Genomic DNA, 14,782 nt, shown 5'->3' with positions numbered 1-14,782 from the left:
AAGCTGGAGGCCGATAATAAGGACTTAGAGTCCGATAAGAAGGATCTGGAGGCCGAGCTGAATACGACCATTGCTGAGAGGACTGCGTACGAGGATTACATCCGTGTGCGCGGGGGAGTGACCATATCAGATGTTCAGAGTCGAGTTGACGAACTGTGGGAGGAATATCATGTACTCCGGAGGAACAATGCGCTGGAGAGCTCGGCTTGCCAACAAGTTGTGAAATCATTGCGGCGCTGGGCTTCTCGGTACAACATTGTTCTTTCTCGGCGCCCCTCCATAGAAAGATTCCTTCGGCATATCGTGGCAACAGATGCTCGCACTCCAGATCAAACCTCTGGTTCCCTTGTTCAAAATCCTACTCCCAGTCAACAACGAACTCCGGAACAGCCGGAAACGTCAAGACGAGAACGGGCTCAGGAGCAACCGGAATCGTCAAGACAGGGACGGACGGAAATTCGCCGAGGAGTTGTGACTATGAGCGAGCAAGATCAGCAGATGCTTATTGCAGAGACTCTTCATCGCCGAGGTGTTAGGACTTCTCGGGCTCGGGGAAGAGGCGTTGGGTCGAGGATAGCATCTCGTCGACCTGCTTATTCTTCATCTGCTCGGAACAACCGAACTCGGCTTCCAGAGGATTTTGCAGATAGGTGGCTTAACTTCAGCAACCCTGGACAGTAGAATAGTCCTTTGTAATAGCGTAACGCCATTTTGTAGGGTAGCGGAGTTGTATGCCGAACAAGATTTGAAAAATGAAATTTTGTTTTCGCTTCTAACACTGTATTTACAGCTTAGCGAAAAAATTTCATCGTACTTGTCCTCGGTCTTATGAAGTAAACTTCTTTGACCGGACTTGGTCCTTGGTCTTATGAAGTAAACTTCTTTGACCGGACTCGTCTTTGGTCTGATGAAATAAACATCTTTGACCGGACTTGGTTTGTGTTCTAATTTGGCGATTTTTGTCGCCGGGATCGAACTTTCCCTTGTCCTAATTCGGCGAGTTTTATCGCGTGGATCGGACTTTCCCAGTTAACCGAAGTGGTCTTATGCAGTAAACCTCTTTGACTAGACATGGTCGTCCCCGGTCTTATGAGGTAAACTTCTTTGACCGAACTTGGTCGTCCTAATTCGGCGAGGTTTATCGCGTGGATCGGACTTTCCCTTATTGCAGTTCGTTTCAGACGAAGTGCTTATTTCTTAAGCCGAATTGTGGTCTTGTATCTTCCTGAGAAGCTTGGACTCACAATCGTTGGCTTATTGCAGTTCGTTTCAGACGAAGTGCTTGTTAAGCTGAATTGCGGTCTTGTATCCTCCTTGGAAGCTTGGACTCACAATCGTTGGCTTATTGCAGTTCGTTTCAGACGGACTGCTTGTTAAGCTGAATTGTGGTCTTATATCCTCCTTAGAAGCTTGGACTCACAATAGTCTTTAATAATCGATCTAAAAAGGGGATCAGTCTTTAAAGAACGATATACCTTGGTACCATTTGTAAGAGACGACAAGCACATAGAGACAAAACACATAGAGAAAAAATGAAAAAGATGAAAGAAAAAAACTTTAAACTTTTTATAAAACGACAAGTAAAAGGTACAAGTAAAAAACAAACAAATAAAAACATATACCCCTATGACCGAACTAGACACGAGACGGACTGACCGGACCTTTGTCTCTTACAAGTGGAACTTCTTGAGGTTGGAGACGTGCCATGTTCGGGGGTACTTGTTCTCCTGACATGTGAGTCAATTTATAAGACCCTTTGCCGAGGACTTCTGACACCCGATATGGACCCTCCCATGTGGGTTCGAGTTTGCCCAGCTTTTCTGCTCGGCTTACTTCGTTGTTTCTCAAGACGAGATCTCCCACTTGAAATTGAAGCTTTTTCACCCTTTGGTTATAATACCGGGCTACTTGCTCCTTATACTTGGCTGCTTTTATGCACGCCAATTCTCTTCTTTCTTCGGCGAGATCTAGTTCTGCTCTCAGTCCGTCGTCATTCATTTCTGAGGAGAAATTTAGAGTTCGGGGACTGGGTACGCCGATCTCCACCGGAATTACGGCTTCAGTGCCATACACCAGACTATACGGAGTTTCACCGTTGGAGGTTTTGGGTGTAGTTCGGTAGGACCATAGGACTTGAGGGAGATTTTCTACCCATTGTCCTTTGGCTTGTTCTAACCGAGCTTTTAACCCTTTCACCAGAATCCGGTTCGTTACTTCCGTTTGTCCGTTTGCTTGGGGATGGGAGACCGAAGTGAACCGCTGTTGAATGTTCAGCTCTTGGCACCAATTCTTGAACGTCTTGTCGGTGAACTGAGTCCCATTATCCGAGATGAGGATGTGGGGTATGCCAAATCGGCACACTATGTTCTTCCAGACGAAGTCCAATGCCTTTGAGCTCGTTATCGTAGCTAATGGTTCCGCCTCCACCCACTTCGTGAAGTAGTCCACGGCAACGATAAGGAATTTCATTTGCCGAGGAGCTTGAGGAAGTGGTCCCACTATGTCTATGCCCCATTGCATGAAAGGCCAAGGGCTTTGCATAGTGTATAGATCGGTCTGCGGCATCCTTGGGACATTTGCATGAATTTGGCACTTCGTACACTTCTTGACGAGCTGCACTGCCTCTTGTACCATGGTTGGCCAATAATATCCCCATCTCAGAACTTTTTTAGCTAAAGCTCTGGCTCCGATGTGGCTACCGCACGATCCTTCATGAACTTCTCTGAGGATGTAGTCCGTCTCTTCTGGTCCTACGCACCGCAATAACGGCTGGAGGTAAGACTTTCTAAAGAGGACTCCTTCATGAAGTTCGTACCGAAGTGCTCGGCACGTGATCTTCCGAGCTTCTCTCTTATCCTCGGGCAATTGTCCTTGATCCAGATACTGCAAGATCGGCGTCATCCAGTTCGGCGAGCTGGATACTGAATGTACCTCGGCTTCATCAATGCTTCGATGCATTAATTCTTCTGCCTTTGAGCTCGGATCTGAGGCCAACTTACTTAAGGTATCTGCTCGGCTATTTTCCGCTCTAGGAATGCGGATTATCCGAAAATAGGAGAAACTTCGGCTGATGCTTCGCGCTTTGTCCAAATACTTCTTCATTCTCTCGTCACGAGCTTCACTTGTACCCAACATGTGATTTACTATGACTTGTGAATCACAATGGACTTTGAGAGATTTGACGAGCAGACTTTGCGCTAACTGGAGTCCGGCCAGGAGGGCTTCGTACTCGGCTTCATTATTAGTAGTGGGGAATAGGAACCGAAGTGAGTAGGTTACCTCGTGTCCGTCGGGAGCGACAAGTAGAATACCAGCTCCACTTCCCATCTTGTTTGAAGCTCCATCTACGAATCCGCTCCAGCAGTCCGGCGGCTCTACTTCGGATTCCAAGGGCTGTGCTAGTTCGGCATTGGCAGAATTCTTCTGTTCGGCAATAACAGGAATTGCTTGATCGAACTTTGCTTCCGCAAGAAAATCTGCCAAGGCTTGTCCCTTGATGGCTTTCCGAGGTAGATATTCAATTGTGTGCTCTCCCAACTCTATAGCCCACTTGGCGATTCTGCCTGATGCTTCTGGTTTGGTCAACACTTGCCGAAGTGGCAGATCAGTTAAGACGCATACCTTGTGAGCATAGAAGTATGGCCGCAGTCTCCTTGCTGCATTTACTAATGCCAGAGCAATCTTTTCCAGTGGTTGATACCTGGTTTCTGGACCTCTTAATGCTCGGCTTGTAAAATAGATGGGAAGCTGCTTTAGGCCTTCTTCTCGTACAAGCACCGCGCTGATGGTTTGATCCGATGCCGCTAAGTATAAGAATATTACTTCGGCTTCGGTTGGAGCAGAGAGAATAGGAAGCTCGGCTAGATAACTTTTGAGCTCGTCAAAGGCCTTTTTCTGCTCGGCTCCCCACTCGAACTTTGGTGCCTTTTTCAACACCTTGAAGAACGGCAGTTGCTTTTCGGCTGCTTGGGAAAGGAATCGATTCAGTGCGGCTAGACATCCGGTTAGCCTTTGCACGTCATGTATGGACTTCGGCATTGCCATGTTCTGAACGATTTGAACTTTTGAGGGGTTTGCTTTGAGTCCGTCCTTTGAAACCCAACAACCCAGAAACTTTCCCGAATCTACCAAAAAGGTACACTTTTGGGGATTAAGTTTGAGGTTGGCTTTCTTGAGCACGTTGAGAGTGGACTTGAGGTTGTGCTCGTACTCCGAAGTGCTTTTGCTTTTGACGACTATATCGTCAACATACACTTCGACCTCCTTTCCAATCAGGTGCCGAAAAAGCTTGTCTACCATCCTTTGATAAGTGGCTCCGGCATTCTTTAAACCGAATGGCATCTTTTTATAAGCGAAAATGCCGAAATCAGTAATGAAGGCCGTTTTTGAAGCGTCAATCTCATCCATTAAAACTTGATGGTATCCTTTGTACAGATCAAGAAAACAAAAAATTTCAAAGCCTATCAAAGCTTCTACTTTTTATCTATGTTCGGAAGGGGATAGCAATCTTTGGGACAGTGCTTATTTAGATCGGTGAAATCTATGCACATCCGCCATCCTCCTTCCTTTTTCTTGATCATGACAGGATTGGCCACCCACGAAGGATACTTCACTTCGAATAACACATCCGCCTTCAATAATTGACGGACTTCGTCATGGATGACTTGACTTCGTTCTGCCGCAAAGAGTCTTTGCTTCTGTTTTATCGGCCGGACTGAAGGATCAATATTTAACCGATGAGTGATTACCTCGGGGGGCACTCCGGTCATGTCCAACGGAGACCATGCAAAGACGTCTTTATACTCCTTGAGGAGCTGGATGGTTTTTTTCCCGAAGTAGGGGCGTTCCCGCGAAGCCGATCTTAACCGTTCTGGATGGATCGTCTTCGTACAGCTGAACTGTCATCGAGTTCGGCTCCGGTATGACTTCGGTCATCGCCTCTGACTCCGGCTGCTGTGATTGCTATGCTTGGTGGTGCCGATCTGACTGCTCGGCACTTCTAAGCGCAATTTGCAGACATTCCTTTGCTCTCTTTTGGTCACCTCGGATGACCGCTATCCCTCCTTTAGTAGGGATCTTGATGGTGAGGTGATAGGTGGAGCAAACGGCCCGAACTGTGTTGAGCCAGTCTCTTCCCAGGATGACGTTGTACGGGGACCGAGCTTTCACCACGAAAAACTCAATCATCGTACTGGAGCTAGTAGGCGCTTTCCCCACCGTGATCGGAAGGCTGATAATACCTTCAGGGCGGGTGTCCTCCTGGGTGAAGCTCTTCAGGGGAAGCGGAGCCGGACTGAGCCGAGCTGGGTCCACTTCTAGTTTGTCGAAGCACTCTTTAAAAAGAATGCTAACCGACGCTCCTGTATCCACAAACACCCTGTGGATCAGTTTGTTTGCCACTCCGGCTTGGATGACAATGGCGTCTTGGTGAGGAGAGATGGCCGGGACGGGATCAGCAGCCGAGAACGTAATCACTTCGTCCTGCTTCAGCGTTTTATGCGTTGGCTCCTCTCGATTGGAGCCTCTGCGCTCTGACTTTAGGGACGACTTGGTCTTCCCGGCAGGGAGAGCGTCAATAGTCTGGATTACTCCATCATATTGCGGCTCGTCATCGTCTTCGGGATCCGGCTGCCTTTTCGGATCCTGAGGAGCGCAGTTCGCACCACTCTGCTTTTTATTCTTCTTTGGCTGCTTGCTTCGGTATTTTTTCAATGTCCCTGCCTTCACAAGAACATCGATACCTGCAGCCAAGTTTCTGCACTCCTCAGTATCGTGACCGTGGTCTTGATGGTAGGAGCAGTAGCTATCCTGTGGTCGGCGCGCGGCTGATTTCGTCATCCGCTTTGGCTTTTCGAATAGGTCAGAGTGCAGTTCGAAAATTTCCGCTCTCGGCTTGTTCAGCGGTACGAACTGAGCGGGCGGCTTCTCGGGATTGAGACGAGGGTCCCAATCTGTCTTGCACCGGAGCCCTTTGAATTCTTTCAAATGGAGTCCGGCGAGGATGCCCCTGATCGCTATGATCGGGCTTCCTTCTGTCTCCTCGGGTCGATGAGCTGTCTAACGACCGTTTGCGACGGTCTGCCTCATCGGCCCGGGAGTACTGGTCCGCAATGTCCCACATTTCCTGAGCTGTCTGCGGACCGCACTCAACGAGCTTCCTGTAGAGAGCTCCGGGCAGGATTCCATTTTGGAATGCCGAGATGACAAGCAGATCGTTGAGATCGTCTACTTGCAGGCATTCCTTGTGGAATCTTGTCATAAAGTCGCTGATTTTTTCGTCGCGACCTTGACGAATGGAAAGCAGCTGAGCCGAAGTGATTCGGGCTTCCGCTTTCTGAAAGAACCTCCTGTGGAAGGCATCCATTAGATCTCGGTAAGATCTGATGCTGCCCTGGGGGAGGCTATCGAACCACCTTCTCGCGTTCCCGATGAGCAGCTCGGGAAACAGCTTGCACATGTGGACCTCGTTGAGACCCTGGTTCGCCATGTTATATTGATAGCGCCCCAAGAAATCGTGAGGGTCCACGAGCCCGTCGTAAGTCATCGACGGAGTTCGGTAGTTCTGTGGTAGGGGAGTTCGGGTGATGTCGTCCGAGAACGGAGTCTTCAGTGCTCCGTACACGGCGAATCCGATATCTCGTCGGTATGGAGGAGATTGAGTTCTCCTGTGATTCCGGTACCGAGGAGGAACTGGAACATGTTGGGGACGGGGATTCTTTCTCCTGGGAGATGCGACACTACTGCGGTAGTGACTTTCTTGTGCGGAGGGAGAAGGAGAATCCGCCGTTTTCGTCTCCGGCTGCTTTTGGCTTTTTTGCAGGAAGGTTAAGAATTCCTCCTGCTTCGCCGCCAAAAACTGCTTGACAGCCTCATTCAAATCGGGCTGCTGGGAAGACTCAGTGGGACGATTTTTGGAGCGGCTTGTTCCTTCGCCATGAGAACTGGTGGTGGATTTATCCCTAGGCTGTTTTCCAGACCTATGGGATGGATTGGCTCCCTCCTGGTTCTCACGGGCAGGAATACGGGTACTCTGCGATCTGGTATGCATTTTTTGGGTGGAAAAAATGGATCAAAAATTCGCTTTATCACAAATTTTGTTCTTCGCTTCCCACAGACGGCGCCAGTGATGGATCCGCGAATTTCTGATGTTAGTAAACGCTGGTAGAGAATGAAGATTACGACACAAAGAATTTACGTGGTTCGATTTACTGAAGTAAATCTACGTCCACGGGAAGAAGGGAGGGCAAGATTGTATTGCTTGATCTGGGATTACAGCTTACAACACAGACTTGCTATAGGGTATTTTATCTCTAGAGAGCTTAACCCTTTTCTATCTGATCTAAGTTCTATTTATACATTGAACTAAGGTCGTGGTTTGCAGCCCCACTAACAAGATCGTGGGTGAGCAATAACTGCTCAATAACTGCTTCGTACCACTAAATAGATCGTGGGTATAGCGGAGATCGTGGAGGCCTTTCATGAGTCCACTAACTCCTAGTTCGGTCGAATGCTGAGACCGAACTGCTGGACTTTACCGATCAGCTCTTGCCGATCTGAGAGGAGAGCTTGACTGGTCGGCTTTTACCGAGCTGTAGGCTGAGTCCGAACTCTTTGGTCGTGCCGAACTCTTTGGTGCCGAACAGATACTCTTTCTTGGGCTCTGGGCTGATGGGCCGTCACTGTTAAATCACAAATAGAGTATGGTATGTGTTTGTTAAATCACAAATGGAGTATGGTATACGTGGCACGTATACGTGGTGTCTCGGTACACAGACTGCCGCTGACGCACAGCCGTCAAATCGCGTCAGCTGTCAAATCGTGTCAGCCGTCAAATTGCGTCAGCAGCATGCAGGCCGCCACTGCAGAAGTCTGTGTGATATGCCCATAATGCCCTTTTAGGGCTGAAGGGCCTTTTAGTCCGAAAAAACATGATATGTGATTATGTTAAACACCAGAGACTTGTGGCGATATTTTTAAACGTCAGGGGCCTGGAGTGAAACAAATGAAAACGTCAGGGATGGTTTATGTAGTTCACTCTTTTGCAAAATAACGTTCGAATTGAAGCGCCTCACTTGTAGTGGGACAGAGGGAGTGCTATGCTCTCTGCTTTCCAGCATCCAGATTAATTATTTGAAATATAGTAAGTATCATTTTTTAGTCAGAAACTTATGGAGTAATAGGCATTTAACTTGTTTACGCCACTTCTAGGAATCTAGCTTGTTCTATAGTATAGTGTTATTATCAGAGACGCACATATTGTCTGATGAAACAGGCCAATAGGCCCTCTACATTTCAAAATAATACTACTACCACATGTTAAACGATTAAACACCTTTCATTTAGTCAAACTCAGATAACTATCCTTGTTCTCATTTCCAATCTTGTACTACTTGTCAAATTAATAGTAACAAAGTTAAGACACTATAGTTTTATTTATTTGTTGTTTTACAACTCTAGGATAACTTTGGTTCAGACTTTAGAGTTTAGGCTTACTTTGCTTAAGATACTAATATGTGAAGATAGCTTATGTTTGTATTTTGATACACATTAGTCTCAAAATACTCGTGTTATATTAAAAATTAATTGAATGATTGGATTGAATATTAACTGAATGATTTAAGAGAGAATATTAATTGAATGATTAGATAGTACTCGTGTTATATTAAAAATGTGGTATGAGCCCACATATTTTAGCCTAAAATGAAAATGAGACATTTTAAATACGACAATTCAAAATACTCCATAAAATTGGAATATAACATTATATTTGTTCCTCATAAATACATGATTTTACAATAAAAATAATATCAAAACACACTTTTTAAAATAATCTCAAAATACTCCATAAAATTGGAATCTAATTACGTAACTAAAATGTTATTTGCTCATATAAGTATACTAAAAATTCCAAACGTCGTTATTGCAAGTTGACCAATCTAGTGGAGAATTGTTTTAATAAATTCTACTAATATTTAATTATTTATTCTGTCTTTTTTCTTTTTTTGAGGGGAGGGACAACAATCAAAATAACGCGTCTCGTACAATTAATACTTTCTATAAAATCCACTAAGCCCAACATCCCAAGTTGACTTTAATTGGCCGGTTCACAACCTAGATTGCCACAATCGGAATTGCCTTTTCAAAATGAGGGCAAAAACTATTCATAATTGGAATTGTTAGTACTTAGTATGGACCTAATCTTTCATAGTCTTAGTTTGCTCGAGATTAATTTGAATTAGAGTCCTTTTTCGGTTGCCATTCAGTTAACATAATATTATTTATTGTTTAGTTGTTATTTTAAAGTTCAATCCTTAACAATATATCATGGTTTGTCTTCATAATTTTAAGATTACATTGTATTTCATGATTATTAATCTTGCTTTTATCAATTTAATCTTAGACAATTCCATTTTAGTTTATCACATATTATATTTTAGTATTATCTTGTCTGACGAACTGAATACTATCTTAAAGTTATGACAAGCGAGGAAATATAAAAAATTCACTAGAGAATAAGTTACAAATTTGATTAGATTTAAAGTTCTCTTTGATGGTGAGATTGAAATGGAATTAGAAACTTGGAAGTTGAAATCTCCATTACAAATTAGATCAATGTGCAAGTACTTTATGTCTCTTAAAATTAAAAGAAAAAAGGGTGATTTCAAAATGGTGGTGTAGTGTAGGGAGGTCAACTAAAAACTGTAAATACCTTGAAGTGGTTGATAATGATGACCATTCGAGGTGGGCTTACGAACCCTATTGTTGCTTCTTTAAAATGACTATTACGTAATTTCAAACGTAATCATATTTTTCTTTAATATCTCATTCGTCACGTCAAAATTTGATCACGTATCACTCCAACTTTGAATTTCGTTGCACAATTGCACAATCATTTTTTTAAAAAAAAATGATAAGAGATTTTATACAGTTATTGTACTAGTACTAGTACCAGTTTAAAACGATAAAACAAAATGTTATAAGTACTCTGTATTTACAATTTTAGAAAGTGTTCATCTTTATTTAGTGAAATACCGAAAATAAAGTTAGGCATTTATTTTTTAAAATGAAAAAAATAAGAATATTGTACTCCATTTATGATTTTACTCAAATCAGTGATCGAGCATTAAGTTACTAACTATCAAATTACTATGAGAATATAGGAAATAATGAGCATTATCGTGCTGTAAATTGCTATTTGAATATGAACTAAGTAGGAGTATATTACTATATCACAAATATAGATACAGATTCAAATTCAAATTCAATTTTGAATCGCTATTCCCACGAGAGGGTGTCAAAAAACACTTTTCGAATCCCCATATAAAGATTTGTAGCCAAAATTTTACTTTTGTTAGGTCCACCGTCCACTATATTAGGATAATGAAAGAAAGAGAACCAAGATAATGATTTATTATTAAATTATAGTCACAATATTATTATTGCTCTATTGGTTCGACATTATGTTGTGAAGTAATGTCCTTTCATCACCCACTGCCGCACATTTAAGGTCGTGTGTAAAATGGCTTCAGATTGTAAAAAATGGATCTACTTGATTTATAAACAAGTTTAAAATTAAGTGGCTTCAGATTGTAATAATTGGATCAACTTGATTTATAAATAAGCTTAAAATTAAGTGGCTTCAGATTGTAAAAAATGGAGCAACTTGATTTATAAACAAGTTTATAATTAAGTAGTAATTGAAATTCAAGTTGAACGTAGCAATCAAGTAAATGAATAGTTCCCAAAATCAAAACAAAGTCGCGAGAGCATCCACAGCGGTGCTCTTTCGCAAGAGCAGCCGTCGTGCCAACGGCATGGCAAGAGCCTCACCGCTGCACTCTTGCCGTCGGCGGCAGCCGACGTGGCATGCTCTGGTTGGCAGTTGGTTTATCATTTTAATAAAAAAAATATTTTCTCACTTCCCAATAAAATATATCCATTTTTTCCACACTTTTAATTTATTTTTTATCCCAATATTCACACTTTCATCTATAAATACCCTCATTTCAACACAAAAAATCACACTACGCCAAACAACTCTCCCAATCTCAATTTTTAGGATTTTAATTATGTAATTTTTTTTAGAATTTTAATTATGTAAGTTTTAATTTTTTAGTAATTTGTAATAAAATTTTGGATATTTTGAATTCATTTTAATATTGTGGAAATGTTTTTAGTAATTGAAGTATTTAAATTAAATAATAGAATGGTGGGACCCTTGAGCATGCTCTTGCGAAAGAGCATGCATGTGGGTGTTGTGCTCTTACGAAATAGCAAGGGGTAAAAAATGAATAAAAGTGGATCCGGACCCACATCAATGCTCTTGCCAAGAGCCAGGATGTCGATGCTCTGATTTTCTAAATAAAGTAGTCTGCTTTGGCGGAAAACTTCCACAAACGCGTAAGTTATTATCTATCTTAAAGTAGAGACTAGAACATCACAGTATTTTAAAATATGGATCTAGAGCTAGAGTCCAATTTGATATTAGTGGGCTGATCCTAATCGTTCTCTAATTTAAGTGGAATGTCAACATTAAGGTTTTAATCGATAAAATTATAATCCTTCGACAAAATTATAATCACTAGAGCTAACCCGGATTCGATAGATTTGGGTTTGTGGGTTGATGCTAGATGTAACTATTGCATATTCTTCTACTTTGTTTGATAAATAAGTTCACACTTCAATGATAATTTTATTAAACTGTAATACCCTGACTTTTCTACCCTTTTTATTTGTTCTCGTAGTGACATCGTTTGTGCACCTGAAAATTTTTTGCCTTTGTTTCGATAGAAGGATATATCATTTTGGGCTATGATCTTTTTCTTTATTTATATGAAGCTCAATTCTTCGTCACCAACTTTTGGAAGTCCTTTTCAACATCCTTTGGGCCTAGAGCAATTATTACTTTTAACCCAATTTGAAATCCAATTATTATGAGCCCAAATAATTCATTAATTTTCATCTCACTTTGAGTATGCAAGAATTTAAGGTGAGATTACCTTTCACTCAACAATTATTCTGTTCCACAAAATCTGGAACAAATCGGTTTCTACCCCATGATCTCATGAAATCGGTTATACCTATACATATCTCTCCATGACCACGTTTCATCAGATTCAATTTTCGTTTAATTAGTGCAAGTTTGCTGAATTATAAAGAGATGAAAAGGATGAAAGAGTAAAGTTAAAAGCAAGAATGAAGCAGGAGGTGCCACACCGATCATGTGGTGGTCCAATAACACACGCTCGTGCGTGAAAGGGGCACATTTCATTCATCACTTTTGTATCAAACAAAAATCAGCAAAACAAGAAACTGAGAGATAGAAACAAAAATAGAAATCAAATCTTCAACACCATCTCTCGGAATGTGAGCATTTTCGAAATTAAAGAAAATAGAGAAAGAGAAGAGAGGTTAGTTGTCCAGAAGCGGAACGACTAGGGGAGAAGAAGTCCTCCATGGGACGGCTGCCACGAACTCCGGCTATTGCTTGGCGGCGTTGGGATAGCGCTCACGAGGGGAACAGGAGAAGGCAACGACGAGGTCGAGCAACGACGGCTGGAAAGGAGACGAACAGCAGCAGCGGTGCCTGCGTCGTTGGCCTGGACGTGAAGCAATGGCGGACAGCAACTGATCCTCGGCGGCGATCGATTAAAGGCCGTGCTGGTCCATGGCAGTCCAGCGAGGAAATTCCAGCGGCGGCTATGGAAAGACAATGGAGAGGCAACGTGCCCCTGAAACGAACAGCAAGAGAGATGGGCGCTCTTTAATAGAGACGGTGTAGAAATCATGGTATTAAATATGCCCGGTCAATGGATTTTGACCAAATAATAAATGTGACGAGACATTTAATTTTGTGAAATTAAATGACATAGCGTCGATCTACATTTTACGTAGATAAATGTAGTATATTCACTTTCTCAAATCCAATTTCCGGTGAGTGAGAAATAGTGGATTAAAGTTGGGCATAATTAGCTTTTAATTAAAGCTTGGAGTTGAAGCTTAGGGAATAATTAACTAGTGTTAATTATCTCATATTGGAGGATTAACATATCTTTTAATGTGTATAAATTAAGTGACTTTATGTTACTTAATAATTATAGTGGACCAAGATGGGTGAAAGAGCTCACACGCGCGCACACGCGCGCCGCCGCCGCCGCCCGCCCGCTCGCGCTCGCGCTCGCGGGCCTCGGGCCTCAGGCCCGATCCTGATCTCGATCTCGATCTCGGCAATTGGTCTTTGGGTGGTCTTTGGGCTTGGGGCTTGGCCCAAACTATTCTTTTTAGACCACCGCCGAGTCAGCAATCCAAGTGGCTTGACACGTCGTCAAGCGAGGCACAGTCACGGCTGCCACGTGAGAAATCCACACGTCGGCGGTTACAAATCTGCCATGATGAGCCTTCATGGCTGTTGACCCACAGCAGTGGACTGAGCCTATAAATAGGCTAGCCACTCCATGCATTACACTACATCATTCACAAGCATTACAGCATAAGCTCTCTCCCTCTCTGCATTGTCTTTCTGTCGAAGCTCTGCCCTCTCCTACATCCAGTTCGCCGGAGCTCTACTGATTGCGGTGCTGCATCAATAGAGACGTAGCCGTTTTACCTTTAGGGACGACACGCCAAACCGAAGAGCACTATCGGGGCGTATCTCGTCTTGCGGGAAGAGGCCTCCTCGACTCGGCTCAAACATTTTTCACGGTTACTGTTTCGTTTTTACATTTGTAATCTCATTCTCGTTCAGTTTCCTCTTTTGTATTCCTTCTTTTGGGTTGTATTACGCCCGGCTCTTATCTCTTGTAATCCAGAAACCAACAATCGCAAGACGAGATAACTTGCCTTTGAAGGGATTTGGACCTTTTAAACTAAACTAAAAACTTTCGAAACTTAATCCTTTGCTGGAGATGTCGACGGAATCCAACACTGCTGCTGCCACCACCACCTCCGCCATTCCCTCCACCATGGCGACCACTGGACCGGTCAACACTTCATCGATTCCCTCGATGATGCCAACCCCCGGCTTCCGAGCTGCCTCATCCACCGTCCCTTGGGTTTGGGACAACCCCTTCGGGGCGTCCACTGGTTCCACCTTTGGTGGTTCGGTTAGTTCCACTTTTAGTGGTTCCTTCGGATCCTTTAATGGATCGAGTGTTGGTGCCTTCGGGCTCAATACTGGTGTTGGATCTTCCGGGATCAACACGAATGTGGGGGGCACTATGCCCAACACGAATGTGGGGGGCACTATGCCCAACACGAATGTGGGGGGCACTATGCCCAACACGAACATGGGGGGCTCTATGCCCAACCAAGTTGTTGGCTCCTTCGGGGGCAACGGAATTGGTTCCTTCAATGGACCAAGTGCGGCACCTATGGCACCAAGAATGACGCCACCCGCCGAGAAGCCACCAAAGTTTGGAGGATCTGACTTCAAGCGGTGGTACCAGAAGATGTTGTTCTACTTGACAACATTGGGCGTCGCCAACTTCCTCACGGAAAACGAGCCGCCAGCGCCAAGTGACCAAGAGACTAGGCTCGAAGTCATGGCGGACTACGAAGCTTGGAGAAAAGGAGATTATCTTTGTAAAAATTTCATTCTAAGTGCATTAGATGATAGTTTGTACAATGTATACTCCAATGTAACCACATCTAAACAAATGTGGGAAAGCCTAGAAAAGAAATATAGCATAGATAATGCTGCAGGGACTGAACAGGTCGTAGCGTCCAAGTTTATGGACTACAAAATGGTCGACTCTCGACCTATCATGGAGCAAGTCCAAGAGCT

Source organism: Salvia splendens, chromosome 7 (genome assembly GCF_004379255.2).
Source record: "Salvia splendens isolate huo1 chromosome 7, SspV2, whole genome shotgun sequence".
Lineage (NCBI taxonomy): Eukaryota > Viridiplantae > Streptophyta > Magnoliopsida > Lamiales > Lamiaceae > Salvia > Salvia splendens.
This window is presented reverse-complemented; position numbering follows the sequence as displayed.